This window comes from Rhipicephalus sanguineus, chromosome 7 (genome assembly GCF_013339695.2).
Source record: "Rhipicephalus sanguineus isolate Rsan-2018 chromosome 7, BIME_Rsan_1.4, whole genome shotgun sequence".
NCBI classification, from domain to species: Eukaryota; Metazoa; Arthropoda; class Arachnida; order Ixodida; family Ixodidae; genus Rhipicephalus; species Rhipicephalus sanguineus.
The window spans coordinates 21,559,531-21,582,176 of record NC_051182.1 but is presented as its reverse complement, the minus strand read 5'-3'; the positions used below and the strand labels follow the sequence as shown (position 1 = coordinate 21,582,176).

The following is a 22,646-nucleotide window of genomic DNA, read 5'->3' as shown; positions in this document are numbered from 1 at the left end:
TCCGGACAGAGGCCTGGCGTCAAGTGCGGTTCTACTCGGACTGCCTATATGCTGCGAGTATGGAAAATGCATCGCAGAGCAGTGCTCTGAGGGCCTACAACAGAGACCTGCGTATTGCTTCCCAGACGGCAGAGTTCCGATGGAAGAAGTTGTCTCCAAGCTTACCAAGAAAGAAGCCGACACAGCAATCTGGGCATCAAGTCGTGATTCTAGGCAATGGAAGCATCCCACCAGGCGTAAAATGCGCATTGGAAAAGGGCCCAAAATTTTGCGAACCACCGAAATTGGACCAAGTAGAGCTCTTGAGCTTGGTAAGGAACACTGCGGCAAGAGCGACTGTTGAAGATAGAGACAGGTGCATTCAAGAAGGAGTGGACTGCCTGTTTCCGATGAAGCAAGCCGGGAGCTCACGCCAAACTTCCGTCATCAAGTCGCTACGCGCCGCAGATATCAAGCTGCTTCAAGCAGGCAAGGAAGGTGGACTTGTCCTTGCTCCGACAGCCGTCTATAGAGAGAAAGCGGATGCCGCTGCCACAAGCAACTTTCAGGTCACGAATGTCAAACCTTCCAAGGTCAAGGCAACGGCGGCCAAACTTTGTGAAGAGGCTGGACTTCAGAAACTAGCGTCGTCAGTGCGGTCGGCGAAGGGCTTGAACCTTTCGGTGTTCTTCTCGGCAAAAACGCATAAGCCGGAGATTCCCTTCCGCGTCATTGTGTCGGAACAGGGCACTTGGCAGCGCCTTGTGGGAAGGTTCTTGCAACGTTCACTATCTGTCCTTGATGTGGAGGATCCATGCCTCATCAGAAAGCCACAAGAAGTGTCCGACTATCTTCAGCAAGGGTGTCCTTCAAGAGTGAGCTTCTTTTCAGTAGATGTTAAGGACCTATACTATTCCTTGCCGTTGGACCAGGTCTGCGCAGAGGTGAGCGAATGCATCGACCGCTATGGGAGCGTTAGGTTTCAGGACTCGTGTGGAATCAGCGTCAGGAACTTTTTAGAAACGCTGAGCTTTTATTTACGTTCCACATTTATAAAGCATGATGGCAAGCTTTATATTCAAAAAGAAGGTGTTTGCATAGGTTCGTGCCTCGCGCCGATCCTAAGTGATATTCTTTTAGCCAAATATGACAGATCCCTCATAGAATGCCTGCATCAGACGACCGCTGTAAAAGTGTTTAGATTCGTGGACGACTTTTAATATTTTACAGCTCTAACCACTCTGACACACAGCAATGTGCTGATCGAATTGTTGAAGTGTTTCGCTCTTGCATGAGCAAACTGCAACTAACCACTGAATTTCCCACTGGTAACAGACTTCGGTTTGTTGACCTTGAAATGTTTTTATCTGACCACGTGTGCTGGAAGTATGCCCCCCCGCTCCAAGAAAAGCTTGTTACCTTACAGTTCTGTGCATTCCAAACTTGTCAAGCGAGCGATTGCAAAATCTTGTCTAGGGGCAGCGTTGACGCGATCATGCCATCACACTATGTGCACTAGCTTTGACTCGCAGGTGCGCAGACTGCGCATGGCAGGCTACCCGGACAACCTACTGTGTTCCATTGCCGAAGGTCTTCTAGAAGGCTTAAAACAGCCAAGAAAACTGATTAGGCGTCAGGAAAAGAGCCCACTTTCAAAAACAGCGGTAATTCCGTATTTGCATAGGGTGTCGCATTGTTTAAAAAAAGTAGCACAAAGAGCAGACATCAGAGTTGTCTTTTCAGCAAAAAATAAGTTCTCTGGTATGTGCAATAAGGTGAACAGAGAAGACAGAGGGCCTCGCGTGTGTGATAAGAAACACGCCAAAAAGTTTGTTGAATGCTGTCATAACGCGGTATACGAAATCCCCCTCTCATGCGGTCGCTGCTACATCGGCCAAACTGGTCGGTGTGTAAATGACCGCCTCAGGGAACACCGCAATCCAATGAGGGGTTCTGTGGGCAGCCACCTAGCTGCGCACAGCTCCGTATGCGGCTGTCATGCAATGTTCGATCAATGTAAGGTACTTCGGCGATACAGTGATCAACGAGCACGTGAGATTTATGAGGCATTTTGCATTGACAAAAAAGGTGATATGTGCGTGAGTGTGCCTTCGTTAGCGCTCCTCACCAGGGAAATTGCCTATCTGTCTAGTGGATGATGGTATTATTATTTTTTCAGAAGCGTTCATAGAATTCGTGAAAAAAGTTCCACGTCACTGTTCTCCTCTCCTTCCTTTCATGTTGCCTGTGCTATATATACCCCCATGTACGAAATAAAACCTTGGTTGTAAGTCAGCGCTTGGTCTGTCTCTTTCACTGTCCTGTGTGTCGCGCTGTTTCTCGTATCGCTGAACATGTACCAACCGGCCCAAATACGCACCTTAGTGCAGTTCATTTCTGTGATCTTGTCCACCAGTACATTGCAAAGAAATAATTTTCATGACAAGGTAACGAATAATTGTTTCGGTTCAATTGCTCATTTGTTTGTTGCACTTTTTTTACCAGGCAGTCGTTTATTTCGTACTGTCAGGCATTGCACATACATCGTTCATTCGCCTTAGCTACAGTTACCATTAAAGTTATTTTTCATTAGTAAACTATCCATGCATGTAAGTTACGCGGCTTCGTTTTTGCCGTAACTATAGGCTGCATTAAAGACTTGCCGCTATGCAGCTGTGCAACTGTCATCAGAAGCCTTGGTTTTCTTGATCAAATAACTTTATTGGATTTGCGGAAATATTTCATTAAAAGGACTGCTTCGGACATGGGGCTGACAGATCTGATTTGATTAAATATGTAGCTTGATTCCTTACAAACCCAATCAAGTGTATTTGTTAGCTTTTACCTCATAGCATCTCCGGTCTATCACTTTGCCGTTAGTAGAATTGGTCAAGTGTCTATTTGCAACAGCCCCAGACCGGTAAGGTGTTTTACCATATATCTGCTGTGAAATTGGCTGGTTGTTGAATGCTCGAATTTGTTGTGGTGCCTAGTCTCGAGCAAAGGGCAATAAACGGGTGTTAGAAGACGCTAGAAAGTTTCGCAGCTGTGGAGGAAATTATTTGAAACAGCATGTGCAAGTGATTTTTGTTTTAAAATATTACAACCAGCTACTAGGATGGATGATGTAGCGTTGCGTATTCAACACGTATTTCTGTCATACGAAGGTAGAAATGCGTCCGCATGACAACGCGTTTAAAACACGTTCATTCGTTCTTTTAAGCAACACGTTTAAAAAGGCGTGACCAAGATTGTAAAGAATTTATATTTCTTAATGATAACGTTGCTACAATGCTTGGCTACAGTTCACATTTATGGTACGATCCCACTGCGGATAAAGGACGTGCCGCACCTGAAACTGTGAATGTCTCTCTGTTCTGCTATAACTTGCTTCCTGTGGAGAGGTTGAGGTATCTAGCATCTTGGCTGCTCTATTACTCTACGATCGGCAGCACACACACACACACACACACCATGAAAAGAAATGGCTACCGTAAATTGAAAAAAAAAAACAACTTAGGAAAGACAAATAGCAAACAAAGGAAGTAGCAATGAACACTGAGTGCGATGCCAGGAGATCATAATCAACTCCCATTGCTCAAGTCTAGGCGAACGGTTGGATTCATCCGACGAAGATCGTCGACAAAATGGTCTCGTTGACGGGAGATGGTGCGTTTCGATGTGAATACGATGGAAGAAACGCCCACGTACCGCGCGCGTGCCACCACTGTTCGCTCGCCATCAATTGTGATGTAACCAGGCCTCCGTGGTCGCTGCGATGACAGGTGATCCACTAAACACGAGTGTCTAAGCGGACGAAACAACTAAAGCGGCTATTCAACCACCGACAGCATTCGTGGCGGTCGCATGCAGCAGAAATGGACGGAAAAGCCACGACATCATAAATCCCAATGCAAACTTCTAACTGTCCTTGTAACTTGTAACTTGTGTAACTTGAAACCGTCTATACAAAAAAAGGAAGCGCTGATTGTTCAGTGTGGTGATGGGGTCGGCTAACGCCAGAGAACGTTACCGATGACCACGATACGATCGAAGAGTTTGCTCGTCTGTACGGTTTCTTTGCCTGCAAATAATGCGCCCAGGTGACAGCAATGCAACAAATCCTAAGGCTGTGTTAGAAATGCACAATACGATAGAACATTACGGGATGATAACGATGCCGCCAACAATCTGGAGAAGGTACATTACGTAATATCTCACCTTCATTTAAATAAGGCGGCGAAAGCAATAATATACCCGCAGTTTGAATTTAATCACGTGTTCCGGCAACTATTCGACGCATCATATCATGGCGTCCTGCTTCGATGGCGGCGTCGCGGTGAGGACGGGGGAGGCGTGACCAGCCGCGTACGACACACGGGGCAGATGCGGTTCCATCGCAGCCACTGGGACACGCAGCTCTCGTGGAACACGTGACCGCAAGCCAGCTGCCTGCATCGCCGTTCGCAACTTGTAGGTCCACCATAGTTGAATACAGCTTAAACATGTGCTTTCTCTGTGTCGTTAGGAGAAAAGAGGTCTACCTTAAAGGAGTGGTGACAGAAAATTTGTGAACCTCCATTTTTCGCTCTTAATCAGCGGCTACTGACTCGGTGATATAGCGGCAACGAAATTAATTTGCCTCAGCGCGAGACAAATGTGTAATTACATGCTCGTATGTTACGACTGGAGGCAGTTTAGATTTCGAAGAGCACTCGGTGGCCCCGTGACGTAGTCGGCCTACTCTTGAACAAATACTATCAGGTGACCGCGAGATCCAGTAATGTTACTGTCCAGCTTCTGCCATGTCAGCGCTGCTGTTTCGTCTGCTGTGTTGGGCGTTGCGTGCTTGTTTCCTCAATATTCAAACAACGTTGCTTATCTAGTGCGGCGATGGACGAAAGAGCTGGGAAGTCTCTCGTTAGTCTATGCATAAAAAAAATCACAGCATATCCACGGAGTGAATGATGATGAGTGGGCGAAGCTGCGGAGGTTCATCGGTAAACCGTGAATCTTCCGTGAATTCTGCCCAGTACATCATCACCGACGTGATATCGGGCGCGTTTATACTAAAGGTTCGATGAGTTATGACGACTTGCAGCTCTCTTTAATTTTACATGTACGCTGTGAATTTTCATTGTTTAGAAAACCATTGCTTTAGAAAACATCTGGCGTCTTTCGTTAAGCAGCTGGCGTCTTTTCGTTTTGCTTTAGAAACATCTGGCGTTCTTTCGTTTTGCTTTTAGAAAACATCTGGCGTCTTTCGTTGGTTTATTTCATCAATGAACGGCGTTTTGAACAAAATTTTTATTGTTTAATCACGCACAGGAGAAATCTCACCACGCACTACCTTGGAGGTCAACAATGGCTGCTAATGGGAATGAGAGACAGAAGAATTCGGCTTTTAGCTAACACTATAACTTCTACTTCTACTAACGTTTCCTACTGGAACATGCCAATGGCTGCTAATGGGGAATGAGAGACAGAAGAATTCGGCTTTTAGTTAACGCGCACGCTGCGAATTTTTTATTGTTCAACAACGCACAGGAAAAATCTCCCACCGGCACCACCTTGGAGGTCAAAGCGTAAGACTGGTTACGCACTACGACTACTACGACTACGACTACGACTACGAGGGACGAACGGGTGCCGCCTTAAGGAGCTTCGCCCCTAAAAGGCGTCGCCACCAGCATTGTCCGTCTTGTGCACGCCTCCGGTAACCCGGCCAGAACTCGTGACGTACGTTCTTTACAAAAAGGCCCCGCACGATGACATCATCGCTGTTTGCATCTATTCCCGATTCGGTACTTTCACGAACTTCAATATTCAATTAAAATACTTTTTAGGCCGCATTTGTGGCTGATAATGTACAGATGGCACCTATATATAACCATTAGTGTGATGCCACAGTCAAATTGTGTCCGAAGTTTTGTGTCACCACTCCTTTAAAGGGGCCCTGCAACACTTTTTAGCATGGTCAGAAAATGCTGCCGATCGGTAGTCGAGGCTCCTGAGAACACGCGAGACAATCATTAGAGCGGAGCACGCGGCCTGGAATTCACAATTAATTCTCAAAGCCAGCTAGAAATCGTTCGGCCTTCTTTCTGGAAATGATGCCATATAACCAAATGACCCGCCATATGCCCAAGTTCACGGCCATTGGCTTATTGAGGCATCATTGGCTGCATAGTTACTGCGGCCGCTGCGGTAGGCCGCCAAAAAAAAGAACAAAAAAAAAACAAGGGCTCAGGGCCATGACGCGCATGTCGTAACTTCTTTTCTCCGTGACATCTCTCCCTGCTTAGCTTCGAGTGCGCTCTTCGAAACACAAGAAGAAATAAAGAAAATGCGGCGTGCGACAATTTTGAAACTCCGCTCATACTTACCGGATTCTAAAAATTTTTCCAGCGGTCGGTTCGCGAGGCAATAAACTACTTGAACGAAGCCATTTGACGGTTACTTGTAAATCGGTTGCAGGGTCCCATTAAACGGAAGCACTTTACATTGCGAGCCAGAACACCTAGGTTCGTACCGAGCGGCATTTACGTTTTGGAGACATACGTGCACTTTAGAGGTGTGCACGGGCTCCGGGTAGCCCGAAAGCCCGAGCCCGACCCGGCCCGCGGGCCGGGCTCGGGCGGGCCGACGTATTTTCACCTCGGGCCCGGGCCGGGCTCGGACTACTTGGAGTTTTATCGGGCCGGGCTCGGGCCCGGCGCAAAGCCCGACTCAAGCCCGACATATAGAGAAGGAGCGGGAATTGTTTTCCAGCACGCATACAGCGCCTTTTCGGCGACCGCCCTTTACCGCTTTTCCTTTCCATTCGCTACTTTAAACAAAAAAGGTGAGCAGGTAAAGCACTGCCTCTGTTGCACTCCGACAAACAGAGAAGTATCACCACCTGAGCTATAGTGACGGCGCCACGCGACTGTTCCGCGTTAGATTTAAGGCCAAATCCCATATGAGTGAAAATGCACGCGACAGCGACGAGCGACCTGACGTAGATCGCCTTCGTGCAAGCTGATGCTTGCATGGGCATACCCCATACACGTGACCGCTTTGGCGAGCGAACTCCTTTGTTGCTATGAGGCCGTGTACTTGTATAGCAAAAGTGCCGCGAACAGTCTCTATTAGAGACTGTTCGTCGTGTGTCGTTTGATCATATTTGATATGCTCAATAAAATGTCATATTACCGGAAAATGATGTTTTGTTTTCGCAGCGAACCTTCAAAAAGCCGGGCCGGGCCGGGCCGCGCCGGGCCCGGGATTGTGTTTTCGTACGTCGGGCCGGGCCGGGCGGGCTCGCAGCCCTTTGCCGTCGGGCTCGGGCGGGCCTTCGACGAAGTCAACGGGCCCGGGCCGGGCTCGGGCTCGAAAATACGGCCCGTGCACAGCTCTAGTGCACTTCACTTGAAACGCCTCAGCTGCGGGGACTGATTGACAAGCTAGCACGTGTTCTGGGGGACCAAACGTGGCTCATCATTACACACTACGCGTGTTTCAAACTATAGAGTAAGAGATCGTTAATGCGACCCCCATTAATTCTAGGAAAACTGGATAATTCGGCCGTGTTCTCTGGTCCCGACCAGCGTATGTATTTTTTAATTGCATCAAACTCTCGTTAATTAGGTCATGTTTGGCCGCAAACCCGTTTGATTGGGACGATCCTCGTAGCGCGCCAAGCACTGAGCGCCTCACATGTGCGATGCATAGCAGCGACAACGGCGTTCGCGAACAACCGAAAAGGACTTAAGAAAGGCGTGGTCGCCATCCAAGGACTCCCAATGTAGGTATGTGGCTCACAAATTGAGCGAACCACTGTACTCACCACTGTTCCACTAAAAGTAAAGAAGGGAACACACGGGCGGAAACACCACTTAACATTGTGCACGAAGCGGCAAGAGCATGCTGGAAGCATGACAAGGCTCATGTAGTTGCAAAAAGACGCATGCTGCTGGAATGGAAAACATCAAAGGAGCATACGCTAAATTCAAAAGGGACTTTCTCGACACACATTTCAGATTTAGTTGCAGTGTGCGACCTAAGGTTCAAAATTATGTGCAATCTCTGTGTCGTGTGCTAAACAGCTTCGCTGGTCATACACCTTCACTGAGTGGAATATTGGCTCCTCTAATTTTTCCGAAGCTTGGAGTTTTCGCATCTAGCATATTATGCACTGCAATCGGGCATGCAGCTACAGCGTGTGGTCCGAGCCAGAGAGCTGTCAAAACTTTTTAGTACAGGGAACTTTGGCACTGCGATCGTTCAGCCACCATGGGAATTATGGGTAGTACACGAGTTTGCCTAATCTTCGCGCTTACGGCTTCGAACGCACTTGTGGCTTTGTTGTTTTGTTTTCGCGTTTGTTTCGGATAAAAAAAAAAGGACCAGTGTGCACTTCGTGACCCGATCTGAATTGGTGAGCCTAAAAGGTCAAAGAGGTGAGGTGAAACTGCTGAGCGTTTGCTGAATTTCGTCTTGCGACAAAGCGGCAGCAGGCGACACGGAGCCCAATGGAGCCGAAAGAAGGAAGCTTAGACAAATCCGTGTACTACCCATCATTCCTAGGCTGGCTGAACCGCCATGCGTTGCATGTCCCGCCAGTTTTCCCCCTAGTATATTATTAGGAAACTATATGGCCTGCGCAATAAAGCAGTGGGGGAACTGTGGTCGGTCCTGCGATGACGCCACCATCCCGCCGCCACTGTCGACAGGTGTGCCTTGCGTGTGGAATTTGAATATGGAGTGCGTAGCTCTCTGCAAATATTCAGTATAATGGTCACATAAAACAATTATAATAATAATAATATCTGGGGTTTAACGTCCCAAAACGACGATATGATTATGAGAGACGCCGTAGTGGAGGGCTCCGAAAATTTCGACCACCTGGGGTTCTTTGACGTGCACCTAAGTCTAAGTACACGGGTCTCAAACATTTTCGCCTCCATAAAAAATGCAGCCGCCGCGGCCGGCATTCGATCCCGCGACCTTCGGATCAGCAGTCGAGCGCCATAACCACTAGAACACCGTGGCGGGGCCACAAAACAATTTGAATTATGCACAACGAAACATTTGTATGCATTATTGCAATAAATAAAGCTGCTTTTGCGTCGCCTGAGCTTCCGAGTTTCCTATCGCAGATCAGTCGGTGTGCTTACTGTTTTGATTGCTGAATTTCTGTGTTAATTCCATGCAAATGTATCATTGTCATTTTTTTCGCGCTTTTTACAAAAGATCAATGCACCAACTCGCCCAACTCTACCTGCTAGTGCATATGTATGCGCCTATCTGGTTATCAGAGCAATTTGAAGTTATGCGAGGAAACACACAAGGACGTCCGGAAGGAACCGCTTGAGAAGAGTTCCCCGTGTGGCTCTACCTTGCAGAAAAGCCAGGTTTTGCAAAAGCAAAACTAACATTGCCACAATTTTTGGGCGTTTTACTCCTCAAAGGGGCACCAAAGTGCAGGAATGCAGCTAAATCTTCACACGATCCCTATTGAAAATTTGCCCAATGGTGGGCATGATGGGACCCACTACCCACCATCTTGGTGGATTATGGTACTGGGTAATGATGGACGCATGGTGGACAGATGGTGGGTGATGGACGGATGGTGGACAGATGGCGGATGATGGACGGATGGTGGGTGGATACTGGGTGATGGACAGATGATGGGTGGATACAGATGATGGGTGGACGACGGGTGATGGACATGCTGGGTGTATGCTGGGTGATGGGCAGATAATGGGTAGATAACGATGGGTGTTGGACGCCTGAGTCAAAGTCGAGCTATGCAATTATTTACAAAAATAAGGCATTGTGCTTCTTAACGTGATTATAGACAACCTTTTACCATCGAGGTTAACGAGTTTACTTGCTGTGTCTACACGTGGCCAAGCATACAGCCACATGTTGAAGCAGCACGGAATCAATGAATGCATCTTGCACCAAATACTCGTTTATTTGTTCTCCGTGCTGCCATGCCTAACACGTACGCCCTGCTGGCTTGCTTCATAAAGTACCTTCTTAGGAACTTGCAGATGGTAGAAAGGCAGTTTTCTTGAGGTAGTGCAGTCAGCCAGATTGGGTGTGCTTTGAAGTACTTTTCCAGGCATGCTAGAACAGAATTGAATAAAAACAAATAAACTGCTTTTGCTAAATTTGGAGCAATAACATCAATGAAACCAGTTGCAATAACTTTGACCAAAGGCTTAAACCATATCAAGTCAAATAAAAGGCAGCATGTATCAGTCCACATGTCCGTAACGTTCTAGTACATCGTTGATTGCCAAGGCTGGTGTGCAAACCCAATTAGCTACAAAGTACGTCAACAGATGTCCTCGCTGTGTGCTTTGAGACTCCATGTCGCTTTTTCTTATACCAGCCATCTTTGACTAAAATATGCAAGCAACCACTCTTTCCCTACCGAGTTTTTTGTTAAAAAACTATAAAAATACCATTTTTTTATTTGCCCATTTGATTTCACGTGTCCCGAAACAACTAAAAAACTTTTTAAAGGCACTTTATTTGCAAGATAAAAGAAAAATATTTTTGAAAGTATGCGGAAGATTGGCATCACTCCCTGCAACACAGAAGGTGCCCTAATTTTTATTCAGTCTTTGGTGCAGAAAATGTCTTTGAAATTAAAAAAAAATAATAATGTGCGGGGAAAAGGAGCCCGTAAAAAAAGCCCTGGATGCGTCGTGACGTTGGAGGTTTCTTTACAACTATAGCCGTGCACTGTCGATACGTTGAGATTCGGTGGTCATCCAAATCTGAGGATTTAGAAAAAAAAATATTCTGTGTAGTCGCTGCCACACTTGCAGGGGCACTGATATTCTTCGTTCCACAAAACTTAAGCGAACAAGCTGAACAAAGCTGTTGCCGGCACTCGCGCACGTACACCCTTTTCTAATTCAAGCTGCGAGAATCCCGCCTGTCCTCAATAAAATGCATGCTTTGAGCGTGTTTTTATATTTTTTACTGCACTATCTGTGTAAGTCAAAGACAGCGCAGCAAACTGAATCAGAGTATCTTAATTGCAGCGCACGCAAACGCTTCTTTCAGCGTGGACGAGCCCAGTTCTTCGGTAGGAGCAGTACAAACCGTGTACGAACTCAGATCGTCTGTGGTAGGAAACGGGTTAAAAAGATTTTAAAGAGAAAAACAACTTCTGTCATTTAGTGCAAACAACTTCAGAGTACCAACGACACCACTCTTTACGCGAGAAGATGCTTGGCAGGCGATTCATTAAAGACGGTAGGCATGCAAACTAGAACACAAGAGAGAAGTCAGGACAACACAAATGCTGACTAACCGACTAGACGAACAATGTTTAGTCGGCGTTTGTGTTGTCCCAACTTCTTTCTTGTGTCCGTGTTTTATGCCTACCATCTTTTATCATGTATTCCTACCAACTAGCTCTGCTTTCTGGCATTGGCAAGCAAGACAATGCGCAAAAAGAAGATACACGAGGCGATGCTGCACAGACGTTCCCACACCAGCTCTCCGTGACATGATTTTGCCAGCGCCTGCTACGGGCAATAATCTTTACATTGTGTTCCTACAGACCCAAATCTTAACATAAGGTTCACAGAATTTTAGCGAACCAGTGTGGCCAAAATACCAAAAAGACGTGATCTTCGCAACATCATGTTGACCTGTATGTGGTGAGTTTTAGCATGAAATTCAAGAAGTGAAACACTGGCCTTCATTTCCTCTTCTACTTTTTTACCTATGAAAGTAAAATAATGACATTACAGACCTTAAATAATAATTTATTTGTCTAAACTGATCTAAGGTTTCCCTTTAGTGTCCTTTAAGGGGAGACACTCCTCGAAATAACTTTTTCATTTCCGAACAAATTGCTGGTCTCAATAAAAGTTTATTCCTCCTCCTCCTCCTTGTAATAGACTTGAAAATACACATACACAAATACACATACACATATGTTGGCATCAGATGCAATTCACTAAAGATTGTTTGTGCACTGGCACTTGAGTTTGCAAATCTAAGTGAAACAGCACAGAAAAAAAAGCTACAATGTATGCTAACGTCCTTCACGTCCAAGATGGTGTGAGCGTGTTGCGTTAGTGTGCCGTGAATGCGCTGCATGCAGAACTTTCCTTTTTTGGCACGATGGGAAGCATGAAAGTTTATAGAAAACTTTGTGGAGGACAGGCACAGATAACCACGTCATCCAAGTAAGGTGTATGGTTTTAATTGTTTATATTTTTTGTTCATATTCCTATGCTCAAACACAATGTGAAGACTAAAGAGTACTTATACTAAAATAAATAGATTACTCTGGTAGGCCATACCTTACAAATTTCATTATTCATAAGTGTGCTGTTTAACTGTATCGCTGTGAATGCTGCAGCATAAGAATGAAATCAAATTTCCATAAAGCGCAATTAAAAGAGGTTTAAATTGTTTTTCCCATGCTTTCTTTGAATCCATTACTTGTTTTTTTTTTTCATATGGTAGTGTTTAACGAAAACTGGGCTCGCCTATTGCTTTCCGTCCTCTTCGTCCGAACAATAGAAGCATTACTAGCTGAGTGCGATAAAAATAATGGCAACTAGGGGAAAATGTGACAAAATCAGTCTGAGAAATGGCAGAGATGCAAAATGGACACAGCATATTTGTTCAATATTCAACACAGGTCTTAGGCAACAAACATTGATGCCATTTGTCACCAGCACTGAATGGGCCAAACTGAAGTATATAATTGGCCTAACAGACTGCTTATGTCCAGCATGTGTAGCAGCCACTGACCTATATGCTTGGGTCCCCAAATTGAGTGCCATCATTGCTCAGAACAGCAGACGTGACGTTCAAACTAGCATCACTTTTTTCGTAGAAAGTGAGTGCATTTGCCGTAGTCTCGAACCCTCAGCACTCAATAAATAAAAGGTAATCATCTACTGACCAAAAGATTCTAATCAGGGCACCATCAGAACTGACAGTTGGGCAAGGTGGTACTGATTCATCATTGAAATTTTGCTGGTGTTGTTTTGGTCTCTTCTTCGTTCTTGTCTAGTGTATTAAATGATCAACCAGAACGTATACTTCGTCGACCATTCTTAAACATCACCAAGTTTGTGTGACAATGCAATCCTGCCACCCTTTCATTTATTATCACTGATATGTATACAGACAACATTTCTTACAAAAAGCCTCGGCATTACTGTGTTTTTCAGAACACCTTTCAGATCTTTGCAGGTGCATTTGTTGAATTTTTGCCTGTTTACTGTGGATCTACAGTGACGTGATGGCTGGATGATGTCTTCACACAAATTTCACACAAATGTATAAGTTCCGAGGTTATGTCAACCCTGCAATTCATTTCAAATAGATTGACTGTGAACAATAACTGAACTCCGAGATCTGGATTATTTTGCAGTTACAAGGTACTAATAGGCAGATTTCTCCTGTGCTGTTTTTGATGAGGGCAGATGTGCTGGCTAGAACTTATGAATATAAGTGCCTTGCAATAATGACACAGAAATCTTGGGCTTTCACATGCAGTTCAAAGGCTACCACACGTGCTCGGCATCATGTCTGCAGTTCGTACGGCAATACTGGACTCATGTTCAACCTATTCAAAGCTGGTGAAGAATATTTAGAATGACAGAAAGCTGAACAAATTGGTAATGATTCACCTTAAAACAAAGGTAGGCATGCAAACGCAGGCACAAGAAAGAAGTGGGGCCAACACAAACACCAGCAAACAAATGAAGAGGCATACAGTGGTGGAAAAGAAAGTGGACACAAATACCTTTACACGCATGAGCAGGGATAGGGAGACACTTATTAATCCGGCACACTTGGAGCTTTACGTGAGAGATAACACTTCAGGAATCTGATTTCTTCGTCATGCAAGTCAGCTGACAGATGGCTCACACATGCGGTTCCACTACTATCGATATGCCAAGCTTCTACCATTACAGGTTTTTACACTTCCACTGTTGTATGAAACTACGCATTCATTTAATTTTGGCGTGCATTTACACTCTCGACAATGCAAGATTATATTAGATGGTAAACCTCTAGTTTATGACTCCTGATGTTTCGTTAATCTCTGGTAAACATAGCGGCCCATTTGCTCTTTGGAGAAGCAACAACAGCGAAGAGAAACATTATACCACACTTGTACCGCAATCGGTAAATTTTTTATGTGTTCTACGAAATGAATGTTAGTGCACTTTTGTCTATTATCTGTTTATTCTCTCTGCAAGGTGGCGCAAATCTTACGTAGCTTATTGGCAGCCGTAAAGACAGCATTACCACGGTATGCACTTCTCACTTTCTTTAGCCTGTGACATAAGCAATGAGTGTAAAGAATACCTAAGGCATGCTTGTTACTGTTAATTTTTGCATCCATGTTTGCATGTGACACAATCAGCTTCTTTAAACGTTCAGTGACAGTGGCTACTGCAAATCTAGGATAACCTGCATCTAATGGATGCGTAACCTGTGCGTTAAAGCTGGCCTTCATTTTGTGTACAGACTGGTGAGAGATGAGTTAAAGCATGACATGAAAATAGCGTTTTTTTCTAAGCTTTGAATGCTTGGAGTTGAAGTTTGACAACAGTATTGAAGCTCCAGAAGAATACTGCTAACAAACTTGGTTTTCCTGAAATGCTAAGGAAATGCCTAAAGTTTGTATACTATCATTCTGAAGCAATACTTCAGTAAACTTTGGCCATCCTCCATTTAATTCAAATTGTTGAATCATTGAGGTAACCATGGATTCAAATTGGTAACCACAACAAAATATCAAGTAAGCGTAACATGCGCAGAATTGAACTTGCATTGATTTAAAGATGCCCCAATTCTCACTGATTTATACCTTAGCATAGTTAACAAATGCTTGGAGGAGGCCTTAGGTAAAGATATTATTGAGGTTTTTCATTACGTAGACAATTACATGATTAATTTTTTGTAGCGGTGATAAACTTGAAACCGTGGTTACCTCAGTGAATCGACAATTTGATGTGATTGAACGAGGGCTGAACCATTCTAAATAATTGGCTCAGAATAATGACAGAATAGTACAATTTCAGGACATTACCTTAGTGTTTCTGGGGAACCACGTGTGATGGCAGTATGCTCCTAGATCTTCAAAACTACTGTTCAACTTCTCATCCAAGCATTTTCTCACCAAGTCGTGTGTGCACACAATGAACACCAGCTTTAATGAACTGGTTAGGCATCTATTAGATGTAGGTCATTCTTGCATTGTAGCCTCAGTAGCTCAATGTTTAAAGAAGCACATTTTGTTACGTCTGAACGTGGTTGCAGAAAGCAATAGTAACAAGCGTGTCTTAGGTGTTCCTTACATTCAGTGCTTATCTCATAGGCTAAAGAAAGTGAGAAGTAGATAAGGCATTAATGTTGCCCTTATGGCTGCCAATGGGCTGGGTAAGATTTGCGCCACTGTACTGAGAAAGAATGAGCCGGGAATAGACAAAAGGCAGACTCAAATATGTTTTTGCAAGACACACCCACTAGTTTACTGATTGCTGTGTATCTCTGGTTTATAAGGTTCTTTAAAGCTGTGGCTGTTTCTACATAGGACAGAGGGGCTGCTGTGTTATTCAGAGATTAACGGAACGTAAGAGGTCGTAAACCAGTGGCTAACACACTAAATTATCTTTGCATTGTCGAGGGTGTATATGCACACCAAAATTCAATGAATGCAAGCTCCTATTCGCTAGTATCGAAATCACATTTCTCTCACGTAAAGCCCCACATCTACCAGATTAATAAGTGTCGCCCCATGCCCGTGTGCAGGTGAGTGTTTGTGTCTACCTTCTTTTCAACCGCTCTGCATTTCTTCAGCTGTTAGTCAGCAATTCTGTTGTCCCGATTTCTCCCTTGTGCTCGTGTTTGCATGCCTACCTTCATTTAAGATGAAGAGTGGCACGACTGTTTGCTGCTCAACCGCAGTCTTGAAGAAAATGTCCCCACATTGCTAATTCATGAAAATATGACAGTTTTGCAAGTGAACCACGAACACAGCTGCAGGATGTGAAACATAACATTTACCTGACTCTCGCTGCATGACTTGAGTAAGCATGGTGCTTCAGGACAGCTCCTTTGCAGATCTAGAGCAAAAACGCAATACAAAATATTAAACAAAAAATACAAATACATGTTTTTACTATAAAAATGCACATAGGTTAAAAAGCACGAGCTCGTATAAGCTGCTATTCACATATTTTAAAAGGTTTCCAAGAAATAATTCTCGAAGCATCCACAAGCTACAAACATAAGTAAATTTGATAAGATGCATCGTCAGTGTGTGAGAATGCATTTTGGCTGTTACCTATTAGGTTATCTGCGTGCAACTATTATAACAATACCTGGGCAATAAACTTTATAAATGCACTTCATCTGGCACTCTGAGACTATTAATATTTACAAACGTCGATGACATGGAAAGGTTATGCGGCTTTGAATGATGATCAACAGTACATACATGACTTCCCCAATCAGCTGTGAAAATGGCTCAAGCTATCGCTCTCTGTGAGCTAAATACACGGTGAACAGTTTTATTAAACCCCATTGCCAAGATAGCTGCTTAAGACATTGCAATGACATAGTCAACAGAGAAGCGCAAAATAATGTATTTCCAGGTTTGTTGGATCAAAAATAAAATACGTCGGCCACGCCACCAGTTTGCTTTGCGTTCGCTTATATGTATTAGTAGATAGGAGGTTGCTATTGCATATACTTCATTTTAGGCCAAAGACCTAGAAAAGTGTTCACATTGGCTCTGACTGCCTTGTTTCCTAGTGGCGTGTGTGTCATCTTCACATCTTGTCTAATGCTGTTTCATTGCCTTTTATATTGCACCAACCAGTGCAGTCCCAGTCAAGCACACTACTGATTGAGTTGTGCATTGCAATCATGCAAATGTGGTTAACAAATATCAGCAAAATAAAATGTAAGGCACAATTACCTAGACAATCATAGCTTGTTTTGAACGAGAAAACTGTATTTCATTATTACGCTTCCTCCACACAGATTCCGCAGAAGTGAGTCGCAAAAGATATGTTGTTTTCATGGGCAAAATGAAGTATATGTGACGCGCCTATTGACGGCCTTTTCTATAGAATATACATATTTGATATTTTTTTGTTTTTAGCTTTTGAAGAAACTGGACACTAATAAAGCACACAAGCTAATGTGCATTCAACATGTCTGGCTGAGTAGCTATTCGATTCATGCGACATTTCAATAACAGAGCGAGTTTCATAAAAAGAGTGTATAAGAAGGTTACAGCTGTTGCTCATTGTAACAAGTTTGCTTGCCCTCTCCTTTTAGCAGATTTCTATAAAATACAAGAACCAAAGAAGGAAAACTGTAGTGATGCACCATTTGGCATAAGGCAATATGTAAGTGACTCATCGCTTAGCCTATAAAAATGACACCATATCTTAAAACAATGGTCATTCCTGCAGTGCCTGAATGTGCATTCTCATAAAGCTTGAATTCTTGCATTGTTTTAACACTACTTAAAAACTGATGATAGTTATTGACTCCAAATTCTTCCACAAAGAGTCCTATTCGCCCTTTAGAGGGTGGCAGCAGCCCACTTTAGCATACGCTAGGCACAAATAAAATCTGAAAACATATTTCTCTTGACGAACAGCCACCAGAGCAAGGTTTTGCTGCATGAGAATAACTAAAACTGAGATTTACGCACAACGCCAGCTGATAACCGTCAGTCGCACTAAAGTGAGCACACAGCAAGGGTCATTTTGGCCCGTTATATCTCGTGAACAAAGCAAATGAGGACATATGATATTAAAACCGTGTGTTCACTGACATAAGCACTCTTCACTAAAAATTGTCGTCAAAGTTGAGACCGGATTGTTTAATTTTATTTTTTGAAAATGCACTTTTTTGAAAAAAACTCGCTTCTTTAACTATTTTTTTTTCTTTTTTTGCGTTTCCCGTAGGAAAATGATCTTCCGTACAAATGTTGCAAAGGTTCTTTTCTATATTTGACACTGTTTTGAAGTTTCCGTTTGAAAAAGGAAAGGCGTCAAGGCGCCTTTCCTATTACAAGCTTAGCACACTTTTTTTATTTCTACCGTGTTTGCCATTTTTTCACATCTTCCTTTTGAGAACGGCATAAAAAAAGCTTGGATGTAATTCACAATATTGCGTTTTAAAACCAGGAAAAAAAATTTTGGACACGTCATTTACAGTTCGCGTTAAATTCTGCCGTGAAATCCGAAAACATTGCAGTGAGCAAAGACAGGAGGCCCGCACCGCCACCTCCAAATATTTTTTTGCCACGCCGGGAGCGTTTCTTGGAAATAAAATTTTCGGTTCAGTGCATTTTGAGTGTGCCCACATAAAACATAAAAACCCAGGCAAAACAAACATATCGACCAGACAGGCATGTTTGCTCTCTCGTTGAATCACCCTGCTGTGCATTGCTGCTGTGTATTTGTGGAATGTGTTTTCTCACCAATGCTTGGTTCGAGGTCACCTAAAATACTATTTTATAAGAACAGATGTGCTACTGTTAATTTCTGGGATGTCAAACTCAACAAATCCGCATCCCTTGCCACGTGTCACTCAATGCATTAAAAAAAGTTTAGCCTGGCTGGTATAGATCCTAGCAGGGTATCTCCATCCTTGATCCAATTTCAGCGCTAAAGAAGTTGATATTATGGTACAGATTCACCATGGTGCCACTCAATGGTATCAGGCTGCCTGCAATGGGAGGAATCTCTTTGTCGTGTTCCACTTGGCATTCGTGACCAAAATCTTATGGCTTTGAAGATGTGTGTACAAAGTATGGATAGGCATTGTACGCCTCAGGAAGCATTGCTTTTGTGTGCCTATCTGAAGCAAATGCATTTATGCCACGGGTATCTCTGCGCTGGCATTAGGTGTCGCCAAATAACCACGAACATTCAACTCTAGGAAAGAATGTTCAGAGCCACGTGTAACGTTCAATGCAACAACAAAAGCAAGGATTGACTGCAAGCCTACTTGGTTCACAATGAGAAGAAAAATGCTACAAGGGTCGATAGAGTGTGTAATTGCGCTTCTTGTATTGCCCAAAAGTGCTGTAGCATTATAAAAATGAGAGCGCCGTGAGAACACCATCTAACTTTGAATATGTAGGAAAGCTTCAAAATGGTGCTCCAAGAACGTTCACACATGATGAAATGAAAACAGCAAAAAAGAATGAAATATTGCACAAAACATCACAAGTCATGTCATGATTGTCATAACTGGAGGAGGGATTTCAAGCTCCCTCAAAAATTTAAAATGCTGCATGTTCATATAAACACACACACACACATACGAACACAGCACAAAAATACATGATGTATAGCAAGACCGCTACCATTAAAAAATTTTCTGGCGAGGCCCCTGCATGGTGTGTATTTGTGTGGGGTATTCTGTGCTATCTTCATTATGACACTGTAGCAATAACACAAATCTCTTTGCTGTACAAGGGTGTATACATGAAAGCCAAATTTCCTGAATGTGGCCCTATTTCCTTGAATCAATGCGGGAATTGTGGGCGGTGCCATTACTAAACATGCAAATGGAAACAGGAATAATAATAGATACACAGGGATACACGGAACAGCAACACAACACTGTAACTGGTTTCTAGACTTGACAAATTCGGCTGTTTTGGTGCGTGATATAGGTTGTTGTTATAGATTAAACTAGACCTAGAAATGGAACGACACACTTTAGTATTGAGCAGCTTCAGATCTAAATGCATTTTAACTTTGATGTTGATGTGCGGCACATATGTCCTATGTATTATCGAAGATTCCTACTCCACATTAGCACTCCTACATGTTCCTATGTTTGTGTGTAGCAGATGAAACTTATTGAACCTCACCACATGTGAGTAGTCACACATAAATCGCAAGTTTGGTCTGTGACAACAATAATGTCAAAATTGTTTACAACAGAGCTGTGGCCTACCTGCATTTGTTCATCACTCAGGTTCACATCAGCATTGGCTGCATATGGTCATCACCAGCAGGGGAGGCGGCTGCAACAATTTCTTTGTTAAAGCATTGCCGAGAATTTGGCTGGTAGGACAGGCTTTGAGAGAAAGTTGTGTAATAAGGCTGTTACCAGTCAACTCAGAGGTTATGCCAAGCAGGCATGGTCTCACGCAAACCATACACCGAATAATAGATGGGACTGACAAATACAGGGACATTTTTAACTTCGTTCATAATGGAACTAACACATTATGCACTGATTAGCTTATGTGTTAGACAGAAAATAACATGAGGGAGGTCAATATATTTCACTAATAACACACATCCTTGTCAGCCACATGCTGTAATGGGCATTCCACAATTACCCATCTAAGAAAATGTGAATAAATGTTATCTGAAATTTTTAAAGCCTCATCGTACATGTGATTATTGCTCAATACACTTTCCCATGGATTCTACTGAATGAATGTCAACAGCATGTGCTTTGCTGCCTTCAACATAATTTATGAGAAATACACTTTGTGCTTGACGAAAATTGCCGAGTTTTTGCAGAATTTCTGTGGTCTACATGTCTTTTTACAGCCAACAAAGCTCCGCATGCCAGTGTTGCACAGAATTTCTGTGGTCTACGTGTCTTTTTACATCCAACAAAGCTCCGCATGCCAGTGTTTCACTGTGCCATATCAATGGATTAGCAGGGGAAGTTGGGCGAGTTGGTACGTTATCATATTCAGCTGAACGTTTAGCGCAGCATAGGTGAGGGAAGAATTGGATGACACTGCGCTCCATTCCTGGTCTATGCCACGTTGCAGGTTCAACGAAACAAGCCATGTGAGTGCCATATAATCTACCTTAGATGCAGGGTGGCTTGTTTCCGTCCTTAGCAACATACACAATGTGCAACCACATTTATAGCATACTTTATGCAATTTAGCATACTTTAGCAAATTAAAATTTATGGTACCGTAACAGAGCCTGAGCTCGAGCTCGTGGGTATGATTACAGCGCTGTTTAAGTGGTGCTTTATGATACTTGCCGGAGTCATGGAAAACTGCAATCGCTCCACCAGTAGAGCGCGAATAGCGTATGAATGGTTTTACATAAACGCACTAGCACATAAACACAGTAATGAGTGCTTAAAACAAGCTATACAGCTGCGGAAGTTAGGAAACAAGTAATACCAATCCAATAAAAGCAGCAGTTGAGGGTAAGATGGGAGCTTGAAGAGATGAAAAATTCGTGAACACGGGGTGTTGCTGGCACCCCGTGTTCACGAATTTTGCACGTAATACCACTGTCACACGTAACTGCAATGCACGAACGCACGTACAGTGCCGAGGGCAATAGCAAATTCAGATGAGAGTACGCTTTGCCAAATTAGGTCAACACGCATAAAGGATAAAAGTGGGTGAAACTGAAAAAACTAAATACAGTGTCATGCTGCAGAAATTGCATTTTCAGCAAATCCACCTAAGCTATTGCTTAAAAGACGACAAACAATGTCCAAGAGTGCTAACCTAAACGCTTTTGGCGGTCACGTTACTTAAGGACGCACAAAATGCACGCCTAAAGAAAATATCTCTACATACACTTTATTTCTCCCACTGTACTGATTCACGGCTCATAGCACAAGACGGTGGCTGGATATCATTCCTTTAGAGCTCGTTCAAAAGAAAAAAATAAATCAAGCTTGGATTTCATTGCTTTACCCCGAGTAAGTTGACGAGTGTAAACTGCACGCATAAAACACATGACGATGGTGTGTCTGAGAAAAATGTCTCCTTTCAGCAAATATTAACATAGAGCAGCGCGTGCGCACGAGCTATTACCAAACTTTATATAACTACTGATTACGCTCTTGGACAAACGTCGTGCGCGGGCACCATGCACACAACAACGATATGTCGAACCAACAAGTTATGCGATTTCCTTCAGGGACAACGCATACTACAATAAAACGACTGACAACGTACGAAGCGTAACATTCAAAATCACTTACCTCTGGCAAGAAAGCACGCTGGCAGCGTACGCTGCAGGATGACCGCCGGTTTTCAAGCGATGTGCAGAGCAAGGAACGGCCAAGCTACCCGCGTCCGGCTGTCCGCCGGTATAGCTCCCGAAGTGCTCGAACGTCAAGGCATTTTCCAGGCCCACAGAGCGTGTCGTCGAGTAAGGATTGCGGTGCTGCTACTCACTGATGTGTGGAAACATTTGATGAGGGCACGGTCTAAAGAGGGTCTCCAAAGCATGAATCACGTCCCTCGATCACACCGAACAAAGGAGTCGCAGAGAACGGAGTCGCACGGCCGGCATCTGGTGACTATTTGCACGCTGCCGCGCATCATACTCAGTGAAGAACTGCGCTTACGTCAGTAACCGCAACACACACACACAATGCGAGGTAACGCAGTAAAGGTCGACAGCGTGAACAAAACTCGACACTACGACGCACGCACGAAATGCAGGACGTCGCCATGTCTGGGAAGAAGAAAAAAAAAAAAGCGCAGGGCGGCAGGGCGATGGTCCGATGGTGGCGACACTAGCGCCACCACCACCTCAGTTCAGTTTCGGTATCGACATAAGAACAGGAAAATCGTGTGTACGTTGCTATAATAGCTCAAACACCGAGTGCACCGCTGCAAGAAGGAAATGCTCTATCTT

The 22,646-nt window shown here is 43.8% G+C and overlaps 1 long non-coding RNA gene across 1 annotated transcript; it reads right to left on the bottom strand.

Moving 5' to 3' along the window:
* Positions 1 to 9,930: 9,930 nt before the first annotated feature.
* On the bottom strand, positions 9,931 to 22,363 carry LOC119399323 (uncharacterized). Its single transcript, XR_005184790.2, has 4 exons — positions 21,985 to 22,363; positions 19,960 to 20,029; positions 16,033 to 16,091; positions 9,931 to 10,095 (listed from the first exon to the last, which is right to left on the bottom strand). It is a non-coding gene; the product is annotated as an uncharacterized LOC119399323 (long non-coding RNA).
* Between the last annotated feature and the right edge of the window lie 283 nt (positions 22,364 to 22,646).